We start from the raw sequence: 6,000 nt of genomic DNA, 5'->3' as shown, positions 1-6,000 counted from the left end.
AAGCTTCCTGGCATAGGCCGAGTTGATGTTATAGGCACTAAGTTTATTAAAATAACTGTAACAACTATTTCCATTTACTCCGAACAGGTACGCCTGTGTAGTGAGGAGTCCTGTGAGCGAGAAACATGCCCTCTTATAGAAATGTTGCCACGATGTTCTATGTGTATTTGCTTCAAATAAATCGCAACGCCAGGGAGCAACGTAGAAGATTGAGGAACCATAACCATCGCCTGATCAGAAGAAACAACTACCCACCACACAGAGTTTACAGGGAGAGGCGATCTTTTGAAATGCTTTCCGAGGAGTTGTGTGTCAGGAAGCTGCGCTTCAGTAAAGAGGAAGTTGGCCGACTATGTGACATGTTGAAGGCGGACTTGGAACCACGCTCAAAAACACGCACTGCCTTGTCAGTGAACATGAAGGTAACCACAGCATTGAACTTCTTTGCAAGTGGATCATTTCAAGCAGGCACCGGTGACATATGCAACATCTCCAAGAATGCTGCGAAGGTCTGCATTCACCAGGTCACAGAAGCCATTTGCCGTAGGCTTTCAGATTTCATTCGTTATGACTTGTCCACTCGACATCAGAAGGAGATGGCCTTAGCTTTTTATCGCATTGCTGGATTCCCCAAAGTGTTTGGGGCTGTCGATAGAACCCACATTGCTTTGAAGGCACCCAAGGATGCACCTGTGACATTCATTAACAGGAAGGGGTATCATTCATTGAATGTTATGATATTATGTGTTGCACACCTCCAGATCCTAAACGTGAATGCAGGGCACCGGGAAAGTAATCATGACTCCTTCGTCCTCCGTAACTCTAAATTGTATGATTCTCTCAGCAAATTGCCGACAGGTTCCGCATGGATATTGGGCGACAAGGACTACCTGCTAAAACCATGGCTGATGACGCTCTACCGCAATACCATTAATCAGTCTCATGAGAGATACAACCATGCACACGTGACTACACGTCAAGTGGTGGAGAGGACAATAGGAGTTCTGAAATCACGCTTCCGGTACCTGGATAGGTCAGGGGGGACCTTGCAGTACTCTCACCAGAAAGTGGCACGGATTGTGCTGGCCTGTCCTTGCCCTGCAGGAAGGACTGACCCTTAACAATGACGCCTGTTGAAGTGGAGGATGAAGGCGATGGCAATGTGCATGTTGCCAGGCCTCATGGGGAGGAGCCAAGTGCCGCCGAATCTAAGGCTGTTCGTGAACTGCTGGCAGCTAAAAGTTTCATGCGGTAGTTACGCCCTGTACCTACCCCTCCCCCCGCAAGGCAAAGACAGAAGCAGACACATATTAAAGTGAAAGAGTGACCTTTTATTGCATCATCAAAAACTTTTCATCTTCAATTTCGATGTATACAGTGAATAACTTGTAAATTTTAAGTAAAGCTTCTGTAGTTTTAAAAATTTTCTAAAAATGAACAATGCGGAAGAAATATTGTAAACAGTTCGTTTTTACTTGTCTTTCTTTTGTTGTGCAAGTAAAACATTCAGGATGTTAAGGACCTCTTTTATGCACTTTAATAATATTAAAGTTAACAGTTTTGAAATCACTTTATAAGCAGGTTTAAGTAATTTTTGTCTGATTTACAGTGAAATGGCAAAATTTAAGATGGGTACTACCTCATGTAACGTTTTCAAACATGTGCATAATGCTAACTGTTGGCAAAGAAAGTGTAAACATTTTACAGTAATTTTTACTTTCTTACTGTAATACAAACATTCAAGGTAAGAACTAGCTAGTTTCTACTTGTGTAACTGTTGTAAAAAAATTTGAAATAAAAGAAATGTTTAAATTGTTTTAAGATTGACTATTGGGTGTACTGCTTAAACGAAAAGGTAACATATCCTTTCATGCTGAAATAAACATTTAAATTTAAATATGAAAGAAAACATTAAACATTTCAATAAAATGAGAAATATAACAATTTAACGAATTGGCCACTGGCCTCCGTGGCTGAGGGTTGAAGGAGGCAGAATGGGCAGAAGGTGACACGCTAACGTTTCCTGCGCCTTTTCAATGCCCTCTGCGGCCGCTGACTCCACGCACTGCTCATCCCGTGTTTGAGAGGTACTCTGTCCAGCTGTGGGAATGAAGCAGAAAACATTTGCAAAGGTAAAGCAAGATGTGCCACATCACCGATATTCAACACACACCTATCCTTCTTCAACATATAGCTGGGCAGGGCAACTCACTATGAGGGTCAGCAATGTTTGTTTCAGATCCTTCAGCAGGGCGATTGCTAGCAAATCCACACACCTGTTCGACCCGTTCCTCATGCTCGGTCAAAACCCTCAGCAACACCACTGCCTGTGCGTGTGCGTTCTCTGGCATTGTGAGAACTCTTACTCTGATATTAAAGAAGAGGAAATAGAATCATACAGCTGCATTTCTGACATGGTCAGCAGAGGCTTTGAAGACTGGGTTGGGTGTTTCTTAAAATCTCTGATTGAAGTTTTACAGCTCAAAGCACTGGAATCAAAATAAGAGAACCGAAGGTAACCCTGAGCTGCCCCCAAAGCCACAAAGTTTTATTGTCAGCTCAGGTCACTTTACCATGAATTAGCTTTAGAAAATTTAATGCAGAAGCCTTTTGCAATCCAGTTAAAATAAACTCTTAGCAATTTAACAGTACACTTTCGTTAAAACTGTACAAACCCTGACACATCGCAACAAGTCACTGAATTTCTTGCGACATTGTTCCGCTGTACGTGGTATGGTGGAGCTCGCGCTGACAGCTTGTGCAACTTCCGACCACGCTGCCATCTGACCTTTTTGCGGTGCCCTCGACTGCTCATTCCCCATGATGCGCAGACGCCTCGCCTCCACCTCGCTGAGGAGACTTCTGAGGTCATCCTCAGTGAAGTTCTGAGTTCTTTTAATCACGTTAAATGTGGTCATTCCAGCCATCTCAATTTGCTAATTAACTGAACAGAATTAAAAGATTGATTTCAAGGCTTTAAAAACTGCTCAAACAGCTTCAATTCTCTTTAAAACATTCTGAGAGTCATCAAAATCATTCAAAACTTTTTAAAAGTTTATAAAAGTTACCAAAACATTGATAAAAATACACAGAACCTACCTGCACTTCTCTTCTGCAAGAAAGAGTGCTCTCCAGCTGCTTTCACAGATTATGGGCGTGTCCTATTAAAATGAGACCTCAAGGGGCGTGTCTCACTTGCACAGCGCACCGCAGGCTTCGCGCTGGCTGCGCTCCTGGGCGGCGTGACGTCATACGCTGCCCGGGATTCTTCTCTTTCAAAAAGGAATTCCAGGCGTCCCTGGAGGTGAACGGCAGGCACGTCGGGTAAGTGCAGATCGGGGGCTTGCACGCGCGACAAGCCCCCGATCGTAATTTCTGCCGCATGACCTCCTAAAGGAGAAATTTATGTTTCTGCTCCCTAATCATTTGCCTCTGTTCCTGCTACTCTTTCATTCGGTGACAATCTCAGCAGCAGAAAGGAGGAGTTCGACAATCTCCGAATCGCGATCACTGCTCCACCTTCATTCAAGAAGTTGAAGAATTGCAGTGGTCTCTTTTAATTTTAACGAGATATCAGTAATGCATGGGGCACAGACCAGGACGATGCTGACGAAATTGCATTTGAAAGCTTATTTTAGGCAAGATTCAGTTAAATGCTCGGAAAGTGTACCAGCATCAAACGTAATAACGTCGAGGATGGGATCCAAACCCTCGCGTACAGATCAGCAATGGATTAACAGTCCATCGCCTTAACCTCTCGGCCACCTCGTCTCCACCATACACTGCTCTCAGCCATTGCATTTCCTGCTTTTTGCATCGAAGCAGAAATACCCTGAAAGAAAGTCCACTTCACCGCTTATCCTGCCCGTGCACACAGATCTACAATGTTGAAAATGTACAATCAGCTTAATGTAAGCAAAAGGCCTTCCGCTGCTTCAGTTGAGGGACTGTCAAAAATGGTCGGTTTGAAGCTAGATTCAAAACATAAAAAGTGTCGCCCAGGATTCGAACCTGCAATCTTCTGATAACTGAAAAACTCACAAGGGAAGTCAGGTGCTTTATCTATTCGGCTATGCAGCCGCTGATATTGGTGAACCTCTTTATATGGGGAGAATTGTGAGCAGATTCAAGGAAACTGTTTGCAAAAAGAAGCGGATTGAGCAGAAGATAAACATTTTAACTGAAAGAACAGGACTTCTGCGAGCTGGGTTTGCACCAGCGCAGGGAATCACAATGCAACTTGAAGCAGAATATCGGCGGCTCGTTGGTCTACGGGTATGATTCTCGCTTAGGGTAATTCTGTGGCTTAAAATGCGAGATGTCCCGGGTTGAAATCCCGGACGAGCCCCGCCGCATTGAGTTAAACTCAACACCTCGGTCATGAAAGCTGAAATCGCTCTACTTCAAAAAAAACGGATTGATCCGGGACTGTGAGCTCTGCCATTTTAAACAGACACAGAATGATCCGGGACTGTTAGCACTCCCGGTTTAAACAGAACCAAAGTGATTAACAACTGACCACGACCCATTCCATAATAGGCAGGCCTGATTTTCAATGCTTATGAAACCGATGGCAACATAAATCGGACTGTTTCTATAACAGGCGGCCGATTACAATGCCCGCTTTTCTGTTGGACGACAAATTGAAGGTTTACTCCATTGTAATTTTTCCCTTTATATCCGTCATTTCTCTCCAGCCAAATGAACTGAGTGTAGGTGTCAGCCGTGGCTCAGCGGCAGCAAAATCAAGCACCACTCCAGAGACTTGAGCACATAATCCAGGCTGACACTGCAGTGCGGTACTGAGGTAGTGCTGCACTGTTGGTGCCTCCGTCTTCCAAGTAAGACGTTAAACTGGGTCCTCAGATCCCTTGAGAGTTTGCCGGAAATAAAGAGGATTTCTCGCCCATTATTTATCTCTCAACCAAAGACACTAAAACAGAAAATCTCTTCATTAGGGTTGATAAATAGTTTTGAAATTACATTGCCTCCTAAAGGAGAAATTTATGTTTCTGCTCCCTAATAATTTGCCTCTGGTCCCGCTAGTCTTTCATTCGGTGACAATCTCAGCAGAAGAAAGGAGGAGTTCTCCAATCTCTGAATCGCGATCACTGCTCCAACTGCATTCAAGAATTTGAAGAATTGCAGTGGTCTCTTTTAATTTTAACAAGATATGAGTAATGCATTGGGCACAGACCAGGAGCACCAGGGCGATTCTGACGAAATTGCATTTGAAAGCTTATTTTAGTCAAGATTCAGTTAAATGCTCGGAAAGTACACCAGTTTCAAACGTAATAACGACGAGCATGGGATCCGAATACTCACGTACAGATCGAGCAATGGGTAAACAGTCCATCTCCTTAGCCTATCGGCCACCTCGTCTCCACCATATCCTGCTCTCAGCCATTCCATTTCCTGCTTTTTGCATCTAAGCAGAAAAATCCTGAAAGAAAGCCCACTTCACCGCTTATCCTGCCCGTGCACACAGATCTACAATGTTGAAAATGTACAATCAGCTTAATGTAAGCAAAAGGCCTTCCACTGCTTCAGTTGAGGGATTTTAAAAATGGTCGGTTTGAAGCCAAATTCGGAACAGAAAAAGTGTCGCCCAGTTAATTAAACGACCGCAGCAGGATTCGAACCTGCAATCTTCTGATAACTGAAAAAACTCGCAACCGAAGAACAAACGCCTTATCCATTAGGCCACGCAGCCGCTTATGCTGCTAAGCCTCTTCTTATGGGGAGAATTGTGAGCAGATTCAAGGAAACTGCTCGCAAAAAGAAGCGGATTGAGGAACAGTTAAACATTTTAACTGAATGAAGAGGACTTCTGCGAGCTGGGTTTGCACCAGCGCAGGGAATCGCAATGCAACTTAAAGCAGAACATTGGTGGCTCGTTGGTCTAGGGATATGATTCTCGCTGAGGGAATTTCCGTGGCTTAAAATGCGAGAGATCCCGGGTTCAAATCCCGGACGAGCCCCGCCACATTTAGTTGAATT

Source organism: Somniosus microcephalus, unplaced genomic scaffold (genome assembly GCF_052327205.1).
Source record: "Somniosus microcephalus isolate GS21.2 unplaced genomic scaffold, FLI_Smic_1.0 unresolved_chr1, whole genome shotgun sequence".
In the NCBI taxonomy this organism is placed as follows: Eukaryota; Metazoa; Chordata; class Chondrichthyes; order Squaliformes; family Somniosidae; genus Somniosus; species Somniosus microcephalus.
Note: the sequence above shows the minus strand (reverse complement) of the source record.